At 46.0% G+C, this 27,167-nt stretch overlaps 1 protein-coding gene and 1 long non-coding RNA gene across 6 annotated transcripts in view; one reads left to right on the top strand and one right to left on the bottom strand.

Moving 5' to 3' along the window:
• The window catches only part of LOC137212254 (uncharacterized), a 317,962-nt gene that overhangs the window by 173,268 nt on the left and 117,527 nt on the right, over window positions 1–27,167 (top strand). The window lies entirely within an intron of this gene.
• Window positions 1–27,167, bottom strand: part of SPECC1 (sperm antigen with calponin homology and coiled-coil domains 1) — a 246,070-nt gene that overhangs the window by 184,098 nt on the left and 34,805 nt on the right. Inside the window, exon 1 of one of the 5 annotated variants that reach the window (XM_067715415.1) lies at window positions 20,966–21,080. The exons of the other annotated variants lie outside the window; for them this stretch is intronic. The gene's annotated coding sequence lies outside the window, so the exon portion shown is untranslated. Of the gene's footprint in view, window positions 1–20,965; window positions 21,081–27,167 lie in introns of those variants that run through there. 5 annotated transcript variants of the gene reach the window in all.

Genomic DNA, 27,167 nt, shown 5'->3' with positions numbered 1-27,167 from the left:
ATTCTATATTTAAAAAACCACTTCTCGTGTATTTTACGATGTTCAGCGCCAGCTATTTTTCCTTCTCGGCCCACAATTTTTAATTATGGTTTCCACAGCAACAATGAAAGAATTCCTAGGTTAAGACCTATAGAGCAACTAATTTTATTAAATGAATATAAACGTAAAATGAACGAACATAGCCTGAGTGATTCTTGGAGAGAATTACTGATGAATTTTATCCAGGACTGCAGGAACAACCAGTAACATGTCAGTGTGACTCATGGAGACGAGAAATAAAATACGTTTCATGAAGACGCCCTTTTACGTGATGATTGCAACTACTTAGAGATGATTATTGCAGGGCTTACTTGATGAAAACATAGGTGATTCTGCAATGCATCTATGCTTTCCAAAATCTGCCCAGGTCACCCCTGAAATGAAATGCCTCTTGTTTATTCCCCAGAAGGAAGAAAGAATGTGAAGAGGAAAAGCAGAAGAAAGATGATAGAAAATATCCCCAATGTTGCCCTAAGTCCTTGGCAAAAAAAAAAAAAAAAAGTAATAACAATAACAGAAATAAACAAAGGAAGGAAAGAAGAAAGGAAGGAGAGAAGGAAAAGGAAAGGGGGGGAGGGGAGGGGAGGGGAGAGGAGAGGGGAGGGGAGAGGGGAGGAGGAGAAAGGCATCCTAGTGAAAACTCCAGATCTAAACCCTTAATCTCTGACAACCTTCTAGACAATCACCTGAAAAACAAGCAGCCACTTTTTTTTTCTTTTTTTTTTCATGCAGCCACTTTTCAAAGGCTGCCTGGTTACTTGCTCTGAGGCAGAATTCTCAGGTTTACTTCATTTGCATCATCACACCTTTCTTTATTCTCCTAGAACCTTGAACCCATCAAATTACTCCCAGACAAGTGTACACAGAGGGGCTTCCTGCCGCGGGCCCTCCTCACTGCCAGGCTCTTCTTCCTTGTCTCCCTTCATGCGTCTTTCCCGTTATCTCCCCAGACGGAGGCTTCTATTTTGTATTCGTGCACCAGCCAGGCTCTTCAAATTCCATCTTCTTCCAGAAACCAAAATACAGAGCAATGAAATAAGTAATGTCCCCTCTTGAACGAGGAAGAGAGCCCTAATAGTAGGGAGCGTGCCAGGGGGTGGGATGCCGGGGGGGTAGTGGGCTCTGCTAGATCAAAGCAGCTCTGCAGGGACGGACGACGAAAGGATGAGAGCAGAGGGTGGGGACACCGCTCCAGCCAGGCTGAAGGCCAGCTTTGCACCCTTCTCCCCACGCTCCACGTCCAGGACCTTGTTAAGCATCGCCCAACCCCCATCCAGCAGGACTGGTGTCTTCCTAGTGTTCTCCAAATCTCCAAATCGGCCTGCTCTGGCCCTGCCCTCTGTCCACTCCCAAGAAGGCCTCCTGCTGGCAGGGGGCAGGTGCCCTCAGGCCCACTCCTAGTTTCTGCAGCCTTTCACCCAATCTGCTTCCCGCCGTCTCCTCTCCGACCCTCCTCTCGCCCCTAACCCCGGGCCTGGTGTCAAACCCTCCCTGTAATCCTACGAGGTAAGGATCACCTCCGTTCAGGGAGGTTAAGCAACGTGCCCAGACCACAGAGTTTATGATACAGCCAGGATTCAAACCCAGTTTTAATGGGCTCTTACACACCAGGGTTGGGTACGGCCTCCCTGGATAATCTTTCTCCCATGGGAAAGCACACGGGCTTTTGGATCCAGTGTTCCTGGTCAAAATCCAGCTCCACCGTTCACTGCGTGAGCTGGGACGTGCTTGCCGGACACTGTGATTCTCAACATCGTCACCTGATAAATGGAGTTACTGGTGCCTGCACCGCAAAGCTGAAGATGAAGGAGGACACGGCACCCGGAAGACACTCAGCAAACACCAGATGCCCCCCCACAACTGTTCGCCGTGTTCAGCTGGGGCCGCTCTGCTTTAAGAACTCAGCAACACCCAGCGGTGGATGGATGGGATCAATGTGCACTGGCCGGGGCCACCTAAGGAAAGAGCTCTCTTTATACACAGAGCGGCCTGTTTTCATTTGGAAACGGCAAAGAGGGAAAGTACGGAGGAAGATGAACACCGAGAGCAGACACCTTACAGTCACTAGAACTGGCCCCCGCTGCTGAGAGAGAAACACGGGCGTGAATGCTGGGTGAACGATACTTTTCTTAGGGATGTGAACAAGTAACGGAAAAGAAATAGACGGGTTCTGGCCAAGGACAAGATCATGGGAAAAGAAGTTTCTATTACTGATTCCCTGATTTCCTAACATCCTCCTAAACATCTCAAAGACGGTTGCATCCACTGTTGCAAAACACCCACTCGTAAGTAGCTCCACGCAGTTCAAACCCGTGTTATTCGAGGGTCCACAGCACAGTTAAATTTAGGAATTCACTCCCACCGGGGTGGGGAGAGGGCCTTCCCAGGGGTGTTTTCCTTAAATTGCTCATTTTATTTAATTATCAAGCTCCTTTCCTTGCCAGAATCGTGCAAGACTTCTCTTTAAACCAGAACTCATTAATTGTATGGAGTTAAGTAGAAAAGATAGAAGAGAGAGAGGGAAGAGGGAACACAGTTAGGAATACGGTGAGTGTCCGGGCACTGGGGAGGGTCAGAGCCCCTCCAACATGCTGCTGGGCTGCTTCATCACCACCTTCAGAACCTGGGCTGGAGGGGTTGTCTCGGCCCTCAGATTGGTTACCCTTTTAAGGCAAGAAAACGGAAAGGCGACTGGGAAACCATTCTGGACCATCACAAATAACAGGGAGCGTCCAGGGACTTCCCTGGCAGTCCAGTGGTTAAGACTCTGCGCTTCCACTGCAGGGGGCGAGGGTTCGATCTCTGGTCGGGGAACTAAGACCCTGCATGCCGCGCAGCTTGGCCAAAAATAAATTTTGAAAAAAATAAGGAGTGTCCGGGAGTGGGAGAGGGCATTGAGGTTTGCACTCCAAGTACAATAAGCCCCAGGAAGCCGAGAACTGAGGCATTCAAGTCTGAGAACGAACACACTAAGAATGTTCGCATAGCTCAACTACCAGGGGACTCGGCAGGAAATAGAAGGCAAGTGAACAGCAGGCCGAAAATATCTAGCTAGAGCTTTCTAGAACACATGCCCAGTCTGCTCTTGACCTCTTCAGCAGGGTGGGTGGCTGATTCTGCCCCCGGCGGGAACATTTGGCAATGTGCACAGCTGCTTTGGGTTGTCACAACGTGGGGCGGGGGGAGGTGCTAGGGTAGAGCCAGGGATGCTTCTGGACATCCCAGTACCCAAAGGGCAGCCCCACAGCAAAGAAGGATCCAGGCTAAAAGGTCAAGAGTCGAGGTCGAGAAACTCAGTTCCAGAGGAAGAGGGAGGCTCCTCGGGCGCTGATTCTTAAGCACCTGGTTCGTTTATGCTAACATTGGAATGTTTACGCTGAAAATCTAGTTTGGGAGCAGCTGAGGGAATCCCGGACTTCGGCTGGAGGCCACAGGAAACTCTTCAAAGCTTATTATTTCCTGTTAGTCTCGACATGAAAAATCATCCCGTTAGCCTTAGATTCCCTCCTGGTAAATAAATAGAAAAGAACAGGTTTCCACACAGCATCAGAAGGAAAATGGCAAACAAAAATTCACTGATCCTATCAGGAGAAGTTATTGAAAGAAAACGAGAACCAAGAAGGGATAAGACAAAAACTAAACAGAAGAGAACATCTGCACAGCACTAGCCATACCATCTCAAGCCAAAAACAAACTCTGGAAATGGAATAGGGACTTGCAGAAACTATGACACGCTGCCACGAGGTGGAGACCGTAACAAATAGAGCTTAATCTGGAATAAGAAACAGGAGGAGTTGGTCTCTAAATATGAAATGCAGACCCCAAAGAGAGGCTGTAATCTGGGAGCTATATTGAGACCAAACCCTGAGAATCGCTGCCCCAGGACATCCTTCTGTCTCCAAAGCTGAACCAAGAAGCCAGCATCCCACAGAGCTGGTGGCCCCTAATCAGTAGTTATTTCCTTACTTATAACATGGCTTCACATCAAAGAATTAAAAGAATAAGCCAAGGCAGTAGAAAGGAGACGGAAATAAAATACTTCCAAGAGCTCTTTCTATAGGAATAGTTTGAAAAGGTCTGTTGAAAGAGTAACTAAGAATACAAACTATAGTCTAGTGCCAAGACCATTCAATAGGGAAGGACAGTCTTTTCAGGAAATGGTGCTGAGAAAACTGGATATCCACACGAAAAGAATGAAGTTGAACCCTTACCTTACACCATATACAAAAATGAACTCAAAATGGATGAAAGACCTAAATATAAGAGCCCAAACTGTCAAACTCTTAGAGGAAAACACAGGGGAAAAGCTTTATGACATTGGATTTGGCAATGAATTCTTAAATATGACACCAAAAGCACAGGCAACAAGAAAAACTAGACAGATTGGGATATGTCAAAATTAAACACTTCTGTGCATCAAAGAACACAATCAACAGCGTAAAATGGCAACTCACAGAATGGAAGAAAATATTGGCAAATGGGTTTGCTGTGGACTGAATTGTGTCCCCTGTCCCACCACATTTACATGTTGAAGCCCTAATTCTCAGTGTGATTGCATTTGGAGCTAGGGCTTTTAGGAGGTAAAGTAAGGTTAAATGAAGTGATAAGGGCAGGTCCTAATCCAATAGGATTGGTGGCTTTATTAGAAGAGGGGGAGAGAGAGATCTTTCTCCTGTGCACACACACTGATGAGAAGCCATGGGAGGACACAGTGAGAAGGTGGCCGTCTGCAAGCCAGAAAAAGAGCCCTCACCAAGCACCAAATCAGCCATACATACCTTGCTCTTGGACTTCCCAGCCTCCATTATGGTAAGAAATCAATTTCTGTTGTTTAAATCACTCCGTCTATGGTATTTTGTTATGACAGCCCAGGCAGACTGAGACAGGGCTAATATCCAGAATATATAAAGAACTCCTGCAACTCAACAACAAAAACAAACCTGATTTAAAGATGGACAAAGGGCTAGAATAGACATTTCTCCAAAGAAGATATATGCATGGCCAATAAGTACACAAAAAGATGCTCAACATCACTAATCATTAGGGAAATGCAAGTCAAAATCACAATGAGATACCACTTCATACCCATTAGGATGGGTACTACCAAACCAAACCAAACCAGAAAGAAACAAATGTTGGCGAGGATGTGGAGAAATTTGGAACTCTTGTGAACTGTTGCTGGGAATGTAACATGGTGCAGCTGCTATGGAGAACAGTATGGCAGTTCCTCAAAAAATAAAAAATAGGGCTTCCCTGGTGGCGCAGTGGTTGACAGTCTGCCTGCTGATGCAGGGGACGTGGGTTCGTGCCCCGGTCTGGGAAGATCCCACATGCCGCGGAGCAGCTGGGCCCGTGAGCCATGGCCGCTGAGCCTGCGCATCTGGAGACTGTGCTCTGCAACGGGAGAGGCCACAGCAGTGAGAGGCCCACGTACCGGAAAAAAAAATTAAAATTAAAATTAAAAAAAAAATAGATTTTACCGTATGATCCAGTGATTCCACTTCTGGGCACATTCCCAAAAGAACTGAAAGCAGGGTCTCAACGAGGTATTTGCACACCCATGTTCACAGCAGCATTATTCACAACAGCCAAAAAAGGTGGAAGCAACCCAAGTGTCCACTGATGGATGAGCAGATACACAAAATGTGGTCTATACATCCAGTGGAATATTACTGTCTTAAAAAGGAAGGAAATTCGGATACATTCTACAGCATGGATGAATCTTGAACACCTCATGCTAAGTGAAATAAGCCAGGCAGAAAAAGACAAACACACTTGTATGATTACACTTATATGAAGTACTTACAGGAGTCAAATTCACAGGAACAGAAAGTAAAATGGTGGGGGCCAGGGGCTGGGGGAGTGAGGAACAGGAGTTAGTGTTTAATGGGGACAGAGTTTCAGTTTTGTAAGATAAACACTGTTCTGGGGACGGATGGTGGTGATGGTCGCACAACAGTGTGAACGTACTTAATGCCACGGAACTAAACACTTAAAAATGGTTAAGACAGTAAATTTTATATTATGTGTATTTGACCACAATTTTTTAAAATGTGATAAGAAAGACAAAACAAAACAAAAGCTATAGTGTAGGAGAGAACCGCAGACTTTCATCTCCATTTCGGCAAAAGCATCTTGGGTCAGAATGTTTGCTCAGTCACATGATGCCCCTGCCACTGTCTGGGACATCAGCTGGGAAACTGGGGAGAGCTCCAACAGGACCCGTTTACAAGGGGCTGGGCTAGGACGTTATCACCGCCGGCCCACGGGGTCGGGGAGGAAGCCGCTGGGACCTGGAGAGGGCTAGACCAAGAGCAGAAGCTGAGGCCTCGATAGAGAAATGCAGCTAACCCAAACAGCTCAGTAGCACTGGGGGCGGGGGGGGGGGGGGGGGGGCGGGAGCAGCTGGGGAGAGAAAGACCTCAAGGGTGTTCTCCCCTCCCCGACCCTCCAGGGCTACCCACGGGCTCACGGAGAAGGCGGGGTTGCAAGGGTGGAACGGCCACCACTGATGCGGCATCCACAAGGTGGTGGCAACGTGGAGGAACAAACGAAGGCCTGGCCATCTCCCACCCGCCTTCCAAAGTGAGCTCAGGGGTCTCCCTCCGGAAGCCTCCCCCAGCCCAGGAGGGCCTCCTCGCGGCTCCTACCCTCGTCTGTCCACCGACCCGCCACGCTGCTGGCCTGTCGCCTTCCTGGGGGGCCGCCTGCCCGAGCACAGCGCGGAGACAGTCCTGACTCAGCAGCTTCTCCCGACTTCCCGTTTCTGTTATCCTTGAGGGCTCCCTCCCGGCCTCCCAGACTCAAAACCTCAGAGCATCGTGGCCTCCCCGCGGCCCGCGGCCGCTTCTCACAGCCACAGCTGCCGGGGGGAGCTCAGGCTCCGGCACCAAGCCCACAAGCCCTCCTTCTTCTCCGGATGGACTGAGCACAGCTCCGGCTCCTCCGTCCCGGAGCCACCGCTTCCCCGCAGTCCTCCTGCCCGGCTCCAGCGCTCAGCTGGGGCCGCCGCTCCCGCTCAGACCCTCGGTCGGTGCTCATCTTCAGGCTGACGCTTCTCACAGCGTCTCCGGGCCAGGCTCGGGGCCAGAGGCAGAGATGTCACCATGCTTCACAGTCAGCGCCCAGTGAGGCCCCAGGAATTTGCTCGCTTCCCAAGCCGGGGCCTGTGCTCAACCTTGCTCCAGATCAAGGGACTGCCCAGCTGAGCTCTGCCCTGCGGTGCAGCCAGACCCAGACCTCCCCACCGTTCTCGTCTGGGGGCACCCACGGCCCCGGGACCCTCCTCAGAGACCTCCCCCAGGAATGTTCCAGTCCCTCCTGCGAGGCTCTGCCAACAAGACTTTCTGATACTCACCCGCCCTAGACTCCCCCCGCATTTCCCTGCCCCCTCCCCGTCCCGCCCCCCTCCTGATGCCGCAGCATCCCCGGGTCCCCAGCTCTGCTCTTGCCCATCTTGCCCACAACAGTTAATGCCACTCAACAGCTGGAGGGCTCTTTAAAAACACAAATCATGGGGCTTCCCTGATGGCGCAGTGGTTGGGAGTCCCCCTGCCGATGCGGGGGACGCGGGTTCGTGCGGCTGGGCTCGTGAGCCGTGGCCGCTGAGCCTGCGCGTCCGGAGCCTGTGCTCCACAACGGGAGAGGCCACAGCAGTGAGAGGCCCGCGTACCGCAAAAACAAAAATCATAAAAACGGGTAACATGGTACATTTTATGGTATGTGTGTGTTTTTAACCACGATTTAAATTTTAAAAATTATTAAAAAAAAAAAAAAACCACAAGTCAGATCATGTCCCTCCCCACGGAGAAACTTGCTGTGGCTTCTCACTATATTTAGAGTGCAAATCCAAGATCTCTGTCACAACCCCAAAGTCCTAGGCCATCGTGGGGCTGCCCGTCTGCATTTTGAGACCCTCGCCTGTGTGCTGTGGGAGCTACTCCAGCCCCTCGGACCTGCCCAGCTGGTTCCCAAGGAGGGCCGTTGAACTGGAAGGCCCCCCTCCAGCTCTTCACACGGCCCGGGGGGTGGGGGTGGGGGTGGCGGTCCTTCCTCCAAAAGGCCTTTCCCTTCCAGTCTCCGGAGGAGCTCACCGCACAGCCCCCCAGTCATTCCTTCAGAGCTTCTATCACCCCAACCAGGCTCTGGCTGTACTGACCATCCATCGTGGGTCCTCAGCCTCCGCCCACCCCCTGCAGCTCCCAGGGCACTTTACCTTCCGGTTCGTCACAGTGTTCCCGGATGCACCGAGCAGGTGCTTAACCAACATCAGCTAATGAAGGTTTGGATCCTGCCTGTCATTGAAGAACTGTGTGCAAGTGTCTCCCTGCCCTTCCCTCTCTAGCCAGGCACCCAGATTCACAAAGTATTTGCTGAATTAATCAGAGAACACAAAACGGAGCCGTAAAGCAATGACAGTTCTTCTCCTGTAAGACTTATAAATGCCTCTAAACAATTACCAAATAAGCAGTCCCCAGATTGCTTTCAGGATGAAAACCCCATGGATATTGATACAGAGCCTTCCAGCATTATTACCTTGAAAACAGGGTTCATGTTGCTGTATACGCATTAGCCTTATGAAATTTATCTCATTAACTTATAACATGCTGGAGAAATAGTTCCCAAAGTTATTCAACACCAAACCTCAGAAATCATCTACTGATTCATCTCCATTCGTGAGTTTATTCCCGAAGGACAGCTTTTTCAATTTATGCTAGACATCCCAGTTTCACCGTAACAGTCAATAATAGTTTACAAATTTTTTTTTTTTTTTTTGCGGTATGCGGGCCTCTCACTGCTGTGGCCTCCCCCATTGCGGAGCACAGGCTCTGGACACGCAGGCTCAGTGGCCATGGCTCACGGGCCCAGCCGCTGCGCGGCATGTGGGATCTTCCCAGACCGGGGCACGAACCCGTGTCCCCTGCATCGGCAGGCGGACTCTCAACCACTGCGCCACCAGGGAAGCCCAATAGTTTACAATTTTATGCTCTAAGATTTCAGACACCTTAACCAAAACATCACAATACATGCATTTATGTTCGATGCTCTGTTAAGTGGTAGCCAATGGCAACCACAGGTTTAGGGACCCAATAAGTTAAAGTGTCAAGTCTAAGTACCTTTTATGCAGCCTTTTCTGTTTCTTTGTTCCTACCGGGGGCCCCCTCAGTCAGGTGGGACAAGGGGCAAGGCCCTATGATGTCAGTGGCACAGCTTCCAAGGAAACAGGCGGCCACTTCTGAGTCATTCTGTTCTATTTCCTCTAGAAAACAATGCAAACACTGCAGGGCATGCCGCCCCCAACCCCAGTACCCCCAGCAAAACCCTATGCCCTCCACCACTCACTTCAATGCACTTGCCCTACAGAGATGGGGGGCACGCAAGTCCCCTCCCCCAGCGCTACAGGGCACAGATGCAAACAGGGGCCCTCCGTCCACGGGCGGAGAGATGGGGCCCCACCCCACATCCACCGCCCCCCTGGGCTCACTATACGTTAGCCACATGGGCCTCTGGCCATGTTTCTGACCTTGTGTGTGTCTGTCTGTATGTATGTATACCTGTGTGTGCACTGTCTGTGTCTGTGCCTCTGTGTGTCTGTGTGTGTGTGTGTGCATCTGTGTGTGTCTGTCTGTGTGTGGGTGTGGCAGTGGGAACAACCCATTTGTTTTAGGATTTTTTTTCTATTGGGGTATAGCTGAGTTACAGTGTTGTGTTAGTTTCAGGTGTACAGCAAAGTGATTCAGTTATATATACATATATATATTCTTTTTCAGATTCTTTTCCCTTATAGGTTATTACAAGATATTGAATATAGTTCCCTGTTCTATACAGTAGGACCTTTTTGGTTATCTATTTTATATAGAGTGTATATGTTAATCCCAAGCTCCTAATTTAGGAGTTTGGGAACAAGCAACTGAATAAGCAGAGTAAATCTTGAGCTCGACAAAATGAAGAACTTGTATAGGGAAGAAACTAAGACGGACTCTGGTTGCCTTCTTGCTTCTTACTCAGAAAGGGCGGACTTCTCCTCTGATCGGTACCTTCAGAGGCCTGTGGTCCCTGACAGACTCACAAAGGACCCCGTTGGCGGCTGTGGGTTTTCTATAACGATGACATTATTCTGAAAAGGCAGCCCCGAGTCATGGGAGCTTGAAGGGTTCAGAGTGGCAGGGTCTCAGCTGGAGATCAGCCACGCTGCGTGCTGTGGCCCAGGAGTGTCGGGAGGCCGGCCAGGGTGGCCCCTGGCAGCCCGTCCACCATCTGTCTGCCTGTCTGTCTGTCCAAGGCACTGAAGAACCTCCCGGGAGAACTCTCATCCTGGGGGCCCAGGGAGGGAGGCAGGGACTCGGCCGGGAAGATGAAGGGCCCTTTCATCGTGTCTTTGGGGGCGTATGGAAGCCCTGGCTCTTGGCGGTGGCGGAGGAGCGGCAGCGGGCGGGCCAGGCTCCCAGCTGTGGCCCCAGGAGCTGGGTCTGCAGCACCTCGAGGGCAGGGACAGGACAGCGGGGCAGGGGAGGGACAAAGGGAGGGACCGCACAGCCGCTGACCCTGTTAGCGGTCTGTGTCGGCTCCTGGACCACGGGAGGAAACGAGGGGGAAACAGAACTTTCCTGGACCTTCTACAGGCACAGAGCGTGCAGGGGCCTGACTCAGGCCCGCACGGTGGCACTGGCCACCCCAGGCGTGACAGACACCCCCTCTGGGTAAGGGGCAGAGTCCGTCCCTCCAGCAGGGCTGTAGGACTCTGCCATTGCTCTGGATTTCCTTATTGTTACCGGCTTAAGTTAAATCACTGGACGTGCTGATTTCTTTTTTGTTTTCACATTCCTGAAATATTCTTTTCTAAGCCACAGGCTTCAGCTATTTTCCTGTAGTGCCAGCTGGCTCATGAAAGCAACTGCTGTCCTTTGCAGGGTTAACGTATTCAGCACCTGGAGCACGCCCTACCTTTCCCCAGCACACCACACTTTGAGGATTGTGTTTTAAATATATACAATAGCCTCAAATCTGAGGGATCATGTACAGGCTGCTCCTGGGACGACCTTGTCATCAGGGGTGCCTCGCAGGGGTCTTGGGAGCGAATCTACAAGGAACAGCAGGACAGCAGCGGCTCTCTGGTCCACCCCCAGGGTAGGAGCCTGAGACAATGACGCCACAGCACTGTGGCCGTCCCCTAAGGATGGGCCCTTTGTGATAAGGAAGAAAGATAGTCCCCTGTCCCTCAGGGGACCCGGCATGAGCCACGTCACCAGGCTGCCCCCACCTTCTCTTTGTTCTGGGATGAGGCCCACCGTGCGCTCTGCCCACGCCTGCCAGGCGCCCTGCACTCAGATCCCAGAGCCACAAAGGATGGGCAGCTATCCTGCCACCAGCCTCCAGGCCTCCCCACTGCCACTCCACACCCAGGACAATGGCTCCCCACCCCCACTCCTACTTTCAACCTACCCCCTACCGTCCTGTCCTGCTCCCCCACCACAAGGAGTGTCCACAGCACCCCAACCAGACTGACACCCTGCTGACTCATCTCCCACCCCGGCTCCTCGGTCCAGAGGATCCTGGAGCAAAGGACCATCTCATTCCTCTGTGGTTTCACAGCTCTCCGCCCACTGTCTGGGCCATAATCAATGTTGTGTAAAGACAGGCTGAAAACCTCAATAAAATTAGAAAGCTGCCAGAAGAAGACAGGAGAAAATCTTTGTGACCTTCAGTCAGGCAACGATTTCTTAGAATCAACACCAAAAGCATGATCCATAAATAAAATTTTTTAAAAAACTGATAAATTGGACTTCATCAAAATTGAAAACTTCTGCTCTTCAGAAGACATTGTCAAGAAAATGAAAAGCCAGCTGGAAGGGAAGCATCCGCAAAACACAAAACTGAAAAACACACAACTCAATAAAAAATGGTCAAAGATTTAAACACTTCACCAAAGAAGGTAACTGGACGGCAGATAAACACATGAGAAGATGCTCAGGGGCATGAGTCATTAAGTAAATGCAAATTGAAACCACAGGGAGATATTACTACGTGCCTAATTAGAATGGCTTGAAGCTTAAAAAAATAAAAACAAGTGCAGGCAAGGATATGGAGCAACTGGAACTCCCATTCATTGTTGATGGAAATGCAAACTGGTGCGGCTGCTTTGCAAATCAGTGTAGCCATTTCTTATTGTTAAAAAAAAACCCAAAATTTAACTGAGTAAATTTTAAAGATCTTATTGGCTTTACTCAATGATTCACAAAGAGAGCAGCATCCCATCTAGCACAGAGAGAGGAGCTCCGAGGAACTGTACAAAGTGAAAGACTTTTACAGGCAGAAGGAGCGGGAACAGGAAGTTATACTCGGCGAAAAGCAGGCTGGTTACTGCAAGGTCACTTCCCTTTAAGGGATGCAGGGGTCCACCCGGCAGGTGACCTCACTGGTGCTGATCAGGGGATTCCCGATTCCCTGGTTAAAGATCCTGTTTCTGGGAGAGGCTGAAACTGTAATTAAGTGAAATTTGGTGGCGTGGGGCTCAGCATCAGCGACTCCATTTGGGGCCTCTTGTTTTTAACGTTACAAAATTAAACATGCGCTTGTCATACAATCTAGTAATCCCACTCCTCAGTATTTATCCAAGAGAAATGAAAACTGTGTCTGAGTGGGAAGCCTGATTCACAGGCTTGGGTTCTGATGAAATAAAATGCCTATTTTAAGGCAAGACAAGAAAATTTTAAACAGAAACTTTTTTCTCTGCTTTTGGTCTCCTCCCCCGCCTCCAGGGTACACTGTGCATCTTCATCAACCAGACTTCCCCCATGGCAGAGAGAACTGCTCAACCATAAAGATCAATTTTTCTCCTTCTGCAACAAGGACCTACTGGATAGCACAGGGAAGTATACTCAATATTCTGTAATAACCTGTAAGGGAAAAGAATCTGAAAAAGAATATATATACATGTATATATATATATAACTGAATCACTTTGCTATACACCTGAAACTAACACTACACTGTAAATCAACTACACCTCAGTAAAAAAATAAAATTAAAAAACAAAAAACAAAAATGTTCTCCCTCTGGTACCAGCCATGTAACTCATGAGAAGACAATATTCCTTTCTCAATCCCGTAAGGGGTCACGAGGACCACCACTGGCCTGGTGCATGCAGACATCTTTGGTGGACTTTATATATGAAGCCAATATATCATTTCCCTTAAAGACAGTGATTGGTGCAGAAGAGACTGGTCAGAAGACCTAGATAGATACTGGGCCATACCTAAAGGAAGTTCTTAGCTTAAATACTTATGACCTTACATGAGCATTACTAGCTATGTTACCTGTATCCTGCCTATTTTACAAAAGGATTGTTTCTTACGTCACCAAATGTGTGACTGAGCCTCAGATAAAATTAATGATGATTAGGTGACTTGAAACGACTGACCAAATACATAGTTCTATAAGATCAGTGATTGTAACAGTGTAACTCTAGAATTGGGAGGAAGCCACAGAGGGAACCGTTTCCTGGACCATAACAGACTGTAGGACAGGGGGTCCAGAGGTTTTGGGCAACTATTAACAGGGCCTAGTCCAGTATCAGCACATCAAGGGGCACATCAACAAAATCCTCACCCGACCTGGGAATGAGCATTCCTAGGACCATGGGACAAATTGGTCACTAAATGCCTCCCAAACCTTTGTCAAAATTAAGACCAAAACGGAGGGGCCTGTAACATAAAGAATGTAGCCCACCATCCAGTTCCACAAGAACCAAGTCATCAGCCACTGCAGTGCAGTCAGTGACCCACAGGACACCTTGAAAGGAATTCTGAGCAAAGACCAAGATGAGGCACTTTGTGTTCCGGGAAACCTGGCAGAACCAACCCTCAGACAGGTAGACATTTCCAGGAGAAATTTTTTATGAACCTGGATTCTTACATCTTCCCATACTTAGAAAAGCACTTAAAAAAAAAAAAAAGCATTAATTAAGGTGTCTGTTCCTGGTGACCAGCAGCAACCTTCTACTGAGATGAGTGCTTCACTGTATGTACCCCCTTTGCCAAAATCACAGCCTCCCCGCCTTACCTCTTGGGAACAGTTCTCAGAGTTACCTGACAGGCCGTCTCCCGGGTTATAATCCCTGGGTTGGCTCGTATAAAATGTCCATTTCTTTCTTAGATTGACGATCAATTAATTTTTGCATCGACAGTTCATAACGGCAAAAACTGGAAACAACCTGTCTCCGTGGTGGGTGGATAGACAGACTGGAGTGTCCACGCAGTGAAACACTCCTCATCAGTGAAAAAGAAGGAGCTAGGGGTACGTGCAAGAAAGTGGATGAATTATGCTTAGGGGAAGAGGTCAGCCTCAAAAGGCTTCCTGCTACGGGACTCTATTCACATGACGCGATGGAAAAGGCAACACCCTGGGGACAGAGCACAGACCAGCAGTTACCAGGGCCTGGGAGTAGAAGAAGGAGTATATGAAATATATGTATATGAAATATATGTATATGAAATATAAGTATATGAAATATATCTGGCCTTTGCCTGTGGTTCCTGGTAATGGGGCTGGTCACCAGGAAGACCAAGTGATTAGAGGGTTGGGATCTCAGCCCCTTCCCCCAGCCTCTGGGAAGGGAGAGGGGCTTGCAGATTAAGCTCCATAATCTCTTGGTGGACACGTACACATCCAGGAGGGTGACACACACCAGGTCCACAGGGACAGGAGCTCCTAAGGAAGTGCTCGGGACCCTTCTGGACCGCCCCCTCTATACCCCTTCATCCAGCTGTTCATCTGTAGCCTTTATAATACCATTGATAATGAACTGGCAAACGTAAGGAAATGTTTCTCTGAGTAGCAAATTAGTCAAATCCGAGGAGGGGGTCCTGGCAACCCCTGATCTATAGCCGGTGGGTCCGAAGCACAGGGGTCAGCCCGGACCTGCGATCAGCGTGTGAAGCGGGGACAGTCTTGTGGGACTAAGCCTTTACACCCTGTCCAGGTGGACAGCACCAGAACTGAGTTAACTGCTTGGTGGCTGGAAAACACCTCAGAGGGGCTGACTGTAAAGAAGAGCCAGGAGACCTGGGGGCGAGTGGCGGAGGTCACGCTCTGCAGGCATCGGTCAAGCTCATGTGGGCTGAATGAATGCCATCTCTCCTTGGCCCAAGCCCACCTTCCCAAACTCGCTTCTGCTCCCCCCAGCCTGGGCTTCCCTAGCCCCCAGCAGCCTGGGATGCCCACATCTTTGCTTTTTTTCTTGTTCCCCGGCCTGAGCTGCCTTTCTCACCCTCACTGCCCTTTACTCAAATCTCACCTATCCTTCAAGCCCCAGATCAGATGTGACTTCTTCCCTGTAACCTCATCTGACTGCCACCTCCCCACACCCACAAAAAGCTGGAAATTAGGGCTTCCCTGGTGGCGCAGTGGTTGAGGGTCCGCCTGCCGACGCAGGGGACACGGGTTCGTGCCCCGGTCCGGGAAGATCCCACATGCCGCAGAGCGGCTGGGCCTGTGAGCCATGGCCGCTGGGCCTGCGCGTCCGGAGCCTGTGCTCTGCCAATGCAGCCCTGGTCTGGGAAGATCCCACATGCCATGGAGCAACTAGGCCCGTGAGCCACAACTACTGAGCCTGCGCGTCTGGAGTCTGTGCTCCGCAACGAGAGGCCGCGATAGCGAGAGGCCCGCGCACCATGATGAGAGTGGCTCCCGCTTGCCACAACTGGAGAAAGCCCTCACACAGAAACGAAGACCCAACACAGCCATAAATAAATAAATAAATAATTTTTTTAAAAAAAGAAAAACGTTAAGGAAGAATAAAATGTTGCCTCTCAACACTGCCTCAAATGTTGCCTCTAAAATTCCTAAAACTGTGAACTTTCCCAATCCTGAGCCTCTACAGCTGGGATCCTGCTCCCTAAAATTTTCTGGCCCGTGGGCCCGGAAAAGTGTCTATTTATGTATTTATCTTACACAAATACAGACTCACGAAAAACTCAAACATGGACGTACATCTAGAAAAAGGTAAAAGAGACCTTGCCCTAATTCTCCCTACCTCTCCAGAAGTAACACCGTGAACAGCCTGATATTTTATATCCAGAACTTTTTAAAAATGAACTTTTATATTCATACAAATAAAAATCTAGAGCTCAGGTTTCTTAACATAACGACATTTTTAATGTAAATATGATTATGTTGGATGTGCGTACTTGAAAACATGTACAGTATTTTCTAAGACATTAAAGGCTGTTACACGTTTTGGTAGGTTTTGTAAAATTGCCGTACAAAAAAAGCTTTGCTGATTCTTGTTCCTATTAGTTGTGATTGCCAGTGCCCATCTCCATATGTTCTCTTTGATGCTGCCTATCTGCTACAGGGAAAGTGACATTTCATTAGTATTTGAATTTGCATTTCCCTGATTCTTACCGAGGTATCTTTATTGGCTGTCAATATTTCTTCATATATTTATGGAAATAAATATACATTTCCATTTATAAGTTGCCTTTGCCCACTTTTCCTGTGTGTCTTTGCCTTTTTCTAATGGATGTGTGGAAACTCCTCTCTTATAATGGTTAGCAGCTCTCTGTGGTATGGGCACTACACATAGTTCTCTCTGCCACATGCCTGTCTTTCAATGTACCAAGTTTTTAAATGTGTATAGAGTCAAGTGTGTCATCTTTTTCTGTCTCCCAAGATTATATGAAGGGTTGTCTTAAGTCATAAAGGGAAAGAATGACACATTTGACTCTATATAAGAAATACAAGGGAACCCTCCTACACTTGGTGGGAATGAAAACTGGTACAACCATTATGGAAAACATTATGGAGGTTCCTTAAAAAAAACTAAGTATAGAACTACCAGATGATCCAGCAATCCCACTCCTGGGCATATATCCAGAGAAAACCATAATTCAAAAAGATACATGCACCCCAGTGTTCATTGCAGCACTGTTTACAATAGCCAAGACACGGAAGCAACCTAAATTTCCACCAACAGAGGAATGGATAAAGAAGATGTGGTGCATATATACAATGGAATATTACTTAGCCATAACAAAGAACGAAATAATGTCATTTGAAGCAACATGGATGGACCTAGATATTGTCATACTGAGTGAAGTAAGTCAGACAGAGAAAGACAAATATCATATGATATCGCTTATATGTGGAATCTACAAAAACAAAAAATGGTACAAATGAACTTATTTACAAAACAGAAAAGGAGTCACAGACATAGAAAATAAACATATGGTTACGGGGGGGGAAGGGGGGATGAGGGATAAATTGGGAGATTGGGATTGACATATACACACTACTATATATAAAACAGATAACTAATAAGGACCTACTGTAGAGCACAGAGAACTCTACTCAATACTCTGTAATGAGCTATATGGGAAAAGAATCTAAAAACGAGTGGAGATATATATATCTATACATACAGATAGATATAGATGTATCTATATAGATTTATCTATATCTATATATATATCTGATTCACTTTGCTGCACACCTGAAACACAACATTGTCATAAATCAACTATACTCCAATTAAAATTACATTAAAAAGAAACACAAAGAATGCATATTTATGTATATAAAATAGATGTATACATATATATGTCTCTATGCATATCTGTGTACCCCAAATACTTTTTCAGTATTTCCTTGTTTAACTTTATTTCCCCACCCCAACAACCCATGGCGTGGACACTATAACCATCCCCATTTTACAGATGAGAAGACTAAGGCCAGGGAGGCTGAGACGGAGCCCTCGCTGCCAACAACTCTTCCTTTGACTCAGCGTCCCTCCACACAACCCATTCTCTCCACACATCTTAAAACAGCAAAATCAACACAGAGTGATAACAGCTCAGACACGGTCAGCTCCTATAAATAAAACAGACAATCCAGAAAAAGCACATATCATAGAACAGCTGAGGATATAAACTGACAAAATTATAAAATATTAGCGAACATAAAGATCACTCATAAATGACAATGGGAAAACTGCCTAGCATTATTTTGTTTAAGTCAAAGTCCACTTTTCACGTCATGCACCAAAGTAAAAACTAGAAGGAAATAAATCCCTTAAAAAAAGACAGATTTCTAAAGTAAGAATAGTTAAAAATGGACAGATGTGACTATGCAAAAATGTTAAATGGCTGTATGGTTTTAAAAAATTCATTGTAAAAAGGTAAAACATAGTCTGGGGAAAATAACTGATGAAACTTTGTGAGTAAATCTTTTAAAAACCTTTATGGGGACTTCCCTGGTGGTCCAGTGGTAAAGAATCCGCCTTACAATGCAGGGGACGCGGGTTTGATCCCCGGTCAGGGAACTGAGATCCCACATGCCGCGGGGCAACTAATCCCATGTGACACAACTACTGAGCTCACGCGCCTCAACTGGAGAAGAGAAAAACCGCACACCGCAACTAGAGAGAAGCCCGTGCACCGCGACGAAGAGCCCACGTGCTGCAACTAAGACCCAACGCAGCCAAAACTAAATAATAAATAAATCTTAAAAAAAAAAACTTTATGAATTAGCCACCCCCACGAAAAACGCATTAAGATCCTAATAGATGAGTGAGCAAAGAGAAGGTACAATTTGTAAACAAACGTGAAAAAAAAGTTCATCGTAAGTATATTTAAAAAGATGCAAAATTACCAACAAGTGCTTCCTTTTTACCTGTTCTTTTTTTTTTCTTTCATGGTGCTGTCACTGGAATGGATAAAATTAAACTGACATCTCACACACAATGTTGGTAGAAAAGCAATCTAGCAACATATACAAAGCACTGTTAAAAATTCATGTGCTTTGGGCTTCCCTGGTGGCGCAGTGGTTAAGAATCCGCCTGCCAATGCAGGGGACATGGGTTCAAGCCCTGGTCTGGGAAGATCCCACATGCCGCAGAGCAACTAAGCCTGTGGGCCACAACTACTGAGCCTGTGCTCTAGAGTCCACGAGACACAACTACTGAGCCCGCACGCTACAACTACTGAAGCCCAGGCGCCTAGAGCCCGTGCTCCACAACCAGAGAAGCCACCGCGTGAGAAGACCGCGCACCACAACGAAGACTAGCCCCCAATCGCCGCAACTAGAGAAAGCCCACACGCAGCAACGAAGACCCAACGCAGCCAAAAGTTAATTAATTAATTTTTAAAAATTCACGCGCTTTTGACCCAGTAATCCCACCTCTGAGAATCCATTTTACAGATAATCCAAAAACTTGGGGAAGATTATACGGACAAGACAGTCACTTAAGTGCCCTTTATCACAGCGAACAAACAAACAAAAATCAATCCCCTTTTCAAGAACAGGGAATAGTAAATTAATTTATAGAACAAACCCTTACTAGAACATTATACGCCATTAAAAATAATTGTGAACTAATAATATAAAGAAGTATGCTATAATATTTAATTGTACAGGTCCAGAGAAATATAGAAATTTGAAGTCGTTTTAGTGCATGGGATTGAGTCACTCTTTTCCTCTGATTTCTAAACTTACTCCGGGTTTCGAAAGACCTACGTTCCAATCCCAGACCACCCCCACCCACCAGTAAGTCTGCCCTTGGCCAAGTTACAAGACCTTTCTGTGCCTCAGTTTCCCCACCTCGAAAGTGAAGACCGCACATGTGGGCGCCTCAGGGGACGACAGTGAGACTCAGAGAAGATGATCCTCAGGGAGAGCTCAACTGCTGTGTCTGCCACGCAGTAAGCAGACAAAAGTGGTATGTTTATCATTTTTAAAAATATTAACATGCTTGAAAAATAAAATTGAAGCACGGGAAAAAGATGCTTCCCATGCAGTGGCTTTTCCCAAATGAAGGTGTGGTCTTGTCTGTTTTGCACTCCCTCGAATTTCGCGGGTGTCTTCTGCTGAGACGACACTGCAACTTCCACGTAAACTCACTTGGCAAAGGAGAGATGAAGGGAAGTGAAACGGCCACTCTAGCCAGAGCCACGTAAAAATGTATAGTCTGTGGGGCGCAGCTGCAGAGAACGGACCCAAGGTCCAAGGAGCACATGTGTGTCTCCACCTTTGCATCCTAATGGGAGGGGGCAAAGCACATTTCTCAAGTCAACTTAAAAAATGGACTTTCTACATAACTGAGCTAAAGGTTTGATTCTACCAAGAGATTAGACCCAATAGAAAAAAAAGGGGAAAATAAAACCCAAACTTAATTTCCAGCAGCGTGGTGGAGACCTTTCAAAGTAGCTGGAGCCCTTTGCCAGGGCGGGTGGGGCAAAAGACCGTCTAAACAGAAACCATATAACGAGTAACTTCCTAGAAAAGCCTCTATCTTTGTCATATCTTTGAAACTCTGCCATCTAGGCCTTGCAAGCACAATGTTTGGCCCAGATACTGAGCACGGGCACGTTATCGGGCCCTCTGCAAGGAGGGGTGGGTGTGCTCCCCAGAGCTGGTCTTCCAGGGGAGAAGGCCCTAGAACCTCCTGGGGGTGAAGAACCAGGCAAGTGGGCGGCTCCCCCCGTAGGAGTTCAGACTTCCACCCTTGGCGAGAAGAACGCACAGAAGCAGCCCTCTTCACCGCGGTTGTGAAACACAGATCTCCACGCTGCTAGGAATTAGTACCCACCGGGAGGATTTCTCTTCCAAAGACCTTTAGACGTTTAACCTAAAGTTAGCATTAATTATCCTTACTTGGCAAGACGAGAAAAGTGACAGGCAGTGAGAAAAGACAGTGTTTTCAAGCCGTCAGAAAATGTCTGAAATCCATTTTTAGGCCCCCAAACATGCACGTAGCATGAACTTGCCCAGTCCACAAACCACAGGACGATATATTAATAACGCTGTAGTCACAGCAGGAGTCACCGGGACTTGAGACGTTACAGCCACAAAAGAAGAACCTCTTCCCACAGATACAGCTGTTCTAAGAGTTTCCACCTCCATCTTAAAGAATAACCAACTGGGTACTTACTGCAAAACCTTTGGCTTCTCCTGCTTCTCAGAGCGGCTGGCCTCAATCAGCAAGCCAGCCGCACTATTTTGGGGTTTGGTGCCGGCCGGGAGGAAAACCACACTCGAGGGGCCAGGCACTGAGCACTGGAACGACGCTTCGCTCAGGAAACAGGCGGGCTCTGCTCTCCAGGGCTTCCGACGGCCTCTCCCTCTGCCTCTCCCTCCCCTCCACCCCCCACCCACTCCCCCCAAAAACCTGCAAAATCACTTCTATCCTACTGGTTCCTGAATACTTCCTTTGAACCTCTCTGAAACATAAGGATTTAAAGATGTAGGCTGACTAGTTTCTCGCTGATTGCTCCCTGAGATATCAAACAGAAAAAAAAAAAAAGTCAGTCTGCTCTTCAGAGGTGAGTCTGCCCTGAAGCCTCAGGGTCCCTTCCTTTCGAGCCTGTGACTCGTAGAATGTTCTAGGTAGGATGGGAAATTCAGATTACAGCCAGGAACATTTCAAAGCAGGGGGTTCTGATCAGCAGACTCTAGGGACCTCGGAGGTACGGCGTCTGGATCTCCAAGGCTCCGTGATCGGTTGAGATTTCACTTTTCACTCAAGATAAATACTTTCATACTTAATTTTGAATTCAGAGAGCTCCAAGATCATAAGAGCACCCTCACGACAGGTGGCCTACAAGCCCCATGACGGTAAGATCTCCTGTCACAGGGGGCGAACACGCTGCACGGAAAATACACATGGAAGAAATTTTGTGAAGGTAAACAAGCTACTGTGCTGTATCCACACTCACCAAGAACCGAAGGGATCAGGGCCAGGCAGAGCTTAGTCACGGCCATAAACTGGATTTTAATTGCTATTTTACTGAAAAATAGGTGTGAAAAGCAGCCGAGTAGCCCTTACATGGCGGCGTGGGTCGGCAGAGCCTCGGTGATGCTGAGTCCCCTGTGTTCACCGCGGTTCCATCCCCATCCCAGACCACAGAAAGGTGCTCTGCTCACGCAGCTTAGAACCGCTCCCCACTACCTCCACCGCCAGGGGTGTTGCTATAACTGTGGCCCCATGCCCCCCTGGCAAACGCTGCTGCCTCGGGGGGCCCCCCTCTTTCCCTTAAAGAAAGCGAGAGGCACAATGCACGGGACACGCCCTCGCGGAGGAAGGTCCATCCTCCGGGGTGCCGGGGACGCACGGGGACCTAACTCACCCCGGGGTTCCTCCAGCGCATGGCCCCGTGGCACAGTCACAGGAGGTGGCCATGGTCCGGACTCTGCAAGTGACAGAACTCCGTTTAAGCAAAATAGCAAACTTACTGGCTAACTGGCTAGTCTGGGGATGACTTCAAGCTGGCTTTAAGCCAGTTATACCTGGAGGTTCAAACGCCACTGGGAAGCTGCTTCTCATCACCTCTCAGCTCTGCTTCCCTGAGTTCGCGTCACTCCAACACAGGAGCTCTTGGGATGGGAAAGCCTTTCCCAGCAGCATTCCAGGACTAGGGGGCTTTAAGCATTCAAGATCTCAGGAGAAGAGACCTCAGAAAAGAACCCCAGAGTGATACACTGTCCAACCCAGTGGAGGGGAGAGGGACCTGGGTGATTGGTGACCCCACTAGTTGTAAGAGCAGTTCCCAAAAGCAAAAAAAAAAAAAAAAAGCTGGACAGACAAAAAAGTACAAGCTAGTCACCCACTAGCGCCTTGGAGTTAAGCCTTTCATGTGATCATGTCTTACTTCCCCAATCGGACTGTAAATCTATTAATAGGAAGATATACACAAAATGTTAACAGTGGTTATCTCTGGAATTGCAGGTCATTTATTTTTTTTAATTCACCTTGTATCTTCTAAATTTTCTAAAACAAGTAGGTATTAAATTGTGTAATAAAATAATTAATTAAATACGTTACTGCATGCTAAACAAATCCTACTTACAAAGTAAAAAATATATATATAAAATATCTATGAATAAACCTGGTAAGAAAATTGCTGTTGCCCCCCAAAATCTACAATATTTTACAGAATGACAAAAAGAGGGCTGGATGGAAAAATATACCATGATTTTCCAATTAGGTATTCATCATTCACAAAATAATTTTATAAATGTATTGTAATTCCAATAAAAATTCTAATAGGATTAGAAGTGTGAAGAAAATTCTTTATAAAGTTATCCTAAAATTCATCTGGTAAAATAATTCATCCTTCTCTATAAAAGAAAATTCCAAAAAAAAAGAAAGTGTATTTGTACTCCCAGATATTAAAGCAGACCAGAAAAGTAAAATAATTATAATAGTACGGCTCAGGAATAGAAGGATCATCAGTGAACCATAACAAAGCGCAGGCATGAGAATTTGGATTACAATAAAGATGGCGTCACTAATCTGAGGACAAGGAATGGATTGTTTTTTAAAATGGCATTGGGAAAACTGGCTGGTCATAGGCAGAAAAAGAGAGTGACAGGGAAAGAAGGAAAGAGATTCCTACCTCACACCAAATGAATTTTGAAGGAATAAAGATTTAAGTGGGTAGAAAAAGAAGCATTAGGGCTTCCCTGGTGGCGCAGTGGTTGAGAGTCCGCCTGCCGATGCAGGGGACGCGGGTTCGTGCCCCGGTCCGGGAGGATCCCACATGCCTCGGAGTGGCTGGGCCCGTGAGCCATGGCCTCTGAGCCTGCGCGTCCGGAGCCTGTGCTCCGCAAGGGGAGAGGCCACAACAGTGAGAGGCTCGCGTACCGCAAAAAAATAAATAAATAAAAATGAAGCATTACAAGAACTAGAAGAAAATAGAGGAGATTCTATATCTAAACAAGATGAAAAAGGCCCCTCGGAGCCCACCTGCAAAAGCAGAATACATAAAGAAAGACAGATTTGACTACTTTAAAAAAAAAAAACTCTGCAAAACAAAAACTATAAACAAAATGTAAATGCCAATGACAAGATGAGCTGAGCATCTATGCATAACCTTTGGTTCAGTTATTCCATTTGTAGAAATGAATCCTATGAAAATAATTATGAAGGAATTTACAGCTGTGTGTACAAGAGTTATAAGCTTATCCTTGATTATAACAACGATGACAACAAAGGAAATAACTAAAATCGAATTGGTTAGATGATGGTATATTCACATGATTAAACATTATGCAGCTGTTAAAAGTGACATATATCAACCAATATTCCCTATGATACTAACGCAAAAATCCTCAACAAAATACTAGCAAACCAAATTTAACAACATATATAAAGGATTATACACCATGACCAAGTGGGATTTACCCAGGAATTCAAGGTTTTCCAACATATGACAATCAAAGTAGTATACCATATTAATAGAATAAAGGGCACGACCACATAATCATCTCAACAGATGCAGAAAAGCATTTGACAAAATCCAATGCACATTCACGATTAAAAAAAAAAAAAAACACTCAACAGGCTAGGAATAAAAGAGAAACTCCTCGGCCTGATAAAGAGCAACTACAAAACACCCAACAACTAACATCGTACTTAATGGTGAAACTCTGAAACTTTTCCTGTAAGAGCAATAACAAGGTAAGGATGTCTGCTCTCACCGCTTCTAGTCAACAATATAATGGAGTCTTTAGCCAGGGAAATTAGGAGGAAGGAAGGAAGGAAGGGCGGGAGGGAGGGAAGGAGGAAGAAAGACAAGGTATCCAGACTGGTAAGAAAGTAAAGCTATATTTATTAGCAGATGACATGATCTCATGTGTAGAAAATCCTAAGGAATCTACAACAACAAAACAGAGCTAATAAACTTGTTCAGCAAGGTTGTAGGCTACAAGATCAATATACAAAAATCAATTTTATTTTTATACACTTGTAATAAACAATCCAAATATATTTTTTTTAATTCCATTTACAATAGCCTCAAAAATACTTAGAAATATATTTAACAAAATACATGCAAGACTTGCAGTACACTAAAAACTATAAAACATTTAAAAAGTTGAAGAAGTCTTAAGTAAATGGACAGACATCCCAGGTTCAAGTACTGAAAAACTTGAGACGGCAATGCTCCTCAAATTGATCTACAGAATCAACACAACCCATATCAAAATTCTAGCTGCTCTTTTCACAGAAGTTGACAAGTTAATTCTACAACTCATATGGAAATGCAAGGGACCCAGAATAGTCAAAACAATTTTGAAAAAGAGGAACAAAGCAGGACTCACACTTCCCAATTTCAAAACTTACTACAAAGCTACAGCAGCCTAGACCATGTGGTACTGGCATAAGGATAGACATATGTAGATAAATAGAAAAGAACTCAGAGTCCAAAAACGAACCCATACATTTATAGGCAGTTGATTTTGGACAAGGGTGCCAAAACGATTCAATGGGGAAAGAACAGTCTTTTCAACAAGTGGTGTTGGGACAACTGGACATCCACATGCAAAAGAATGAAGTTAGACTCCTACCACATACCACATGCAAGAATTACCTCAGAATGTAAGAGTTAAAAACAGAAAACTCTTAGAAGAAAATATAAGTATAAAATATAAGTATAAAACCTTGGATTAGGCAATGTTTTCTTAGATATTATACCCAAGACACAAGCAACCAAAGAAACACTAGATAAGCTAGACTTCATAAAAACAGAAAACTCTTAGAAGAAAATATAAGTATAAAATATAAGTATAAAATATAAGTATAAAACCTTGGATTAGGCAATGTTTTCTTAGATATTACACCCAAGACACAAGCAACCAAAGAAACACTAGATAAGCTAGACTTCATAAAAATTAAAAACTTTTGTGCTTCAAAGGACACTATCAAGAAAGTAAAAAGATAGCCCACATAATGGGAGAAAATATTTGCAAATCATATATCTGATAAGGGTCTATTATCCAGAGTATGAAGGACAAGTAACCCAACCAAAAAATGGGCAAAGGAGCCAAACACACATTTCTCCAAGGAGAATATAAAATATACAAATGGCCAAAAAGCACATGAAAGGATATTCACCATCATTAGGCATTAGTGGTATGCAAATCAAAGCTACAATTGGATACCACCTCACATCTACTAGGATGACTATAGGCAAAAAGACAGACAGTAATAAGTGTTGGCAAGGATATGAAGAAATTGAACCTTCATACATTGTGTGACCCAGTAATTCCACTCCTTGGTATATACCCCAAAGAACCAAAAACAGGAGTTTAAACAAAAATTTGTACACAAATGTTCACAACCACACTATTCACAATAGCCAAAAAGTAGAAAAAAAATGTTCATTAAGGGATGAATGGATAAACATAATGTGTAGGTCCATATGATGGAATAGTATTCATCAGTAAAAAGGAAAGAAGTAAAAAAAAAATAAAAAAAAAAAGAGTGAAGTAGTGGCACATGCTACAACACAGATGAACCTTGAAAACATTATGCTGAGTGAAAGAAGCCATGTCAAAAAGGCCACATATTGTATGATTACATTCATATGCAATTTCCAGAATAGGCAAATCCCTAAATACAGAAAGTAGGTTAGTGGTTGCCCAGGGATGAAGGGATAGGTTAGAATGGGGAGTGACTGCTAATGGCTCCGGGATTCCCTTTTGGGGTGATGTAAATATTCTGGAATTTGACAGAGGTGAGTGTTGCACAACTTTGTCAATACACAAGAAAAACTACTGTATTGTATACTTTAAAATTGTGAATTTATGGTATGTGATTTATAGCAACTTCACAAAGGATACTGTAACATATTTGATCATGTAGAACAATGGTGACAATAAATTAGTGGAAAATATGATTGTAAAAGGTGTATACGGTAGGAAACCACATTTACAATAGGCATAGAAAAAAGACTTAGAGAAAAGTCTAGATATTAAAAATGTTATTATTGGGCTTCCCTGGTGGCACAGTGGTTGAGAGTCCGCCTGCCGATGCAGGGGACACAGGTTCTTGCCCCGGTCCGGGAAGATCCCACATGCCGCGGAGTGGCTGGGCCCGTGAGCCATGGCCGCTGAGCCTGCGCGTCCGGAGCCTGTGCTCCACAACGGGAGAGGCCACAACACTGAGAGGCCCGCGTACCGCAAAAAAAAAAAAAAAAAAAAAAAAAAAAATGTTATTATTGACTCCCTTGTTGAAGGATGAGTTGACCATATAGGTGTAGATTTATTTCTAGAATCTTTATTCTGTTCCATTGGTCTATATGTGTGTTTTTTATGCCATACTGTTTTGATTACTATAGCTTTGTAGTGTATTT

The sequence above is a fragment of the Pseudorca crassidens genome, chromosome 19 (genome assembly GCF_039906515.1).
Source record: "Pseudorca crassidens isolate mPseCra1 chromosome 19, mPseCra1.hap1, whole genome shotgun sequence".
In the NCBI taxonomy this organism is placed as follows: domain Eukaryota; kingdom Metazoa; phylum Chordata; class Mammalia; order Artiodactyla; family Delphinidae; genus Pseudorca; species Pseudorca crassidens.
The sequence above is the reverse complement of the archived record's forward strand: the minus strand, read 5'-3'. Positions and strand labels throughout refer to the sequence as shown.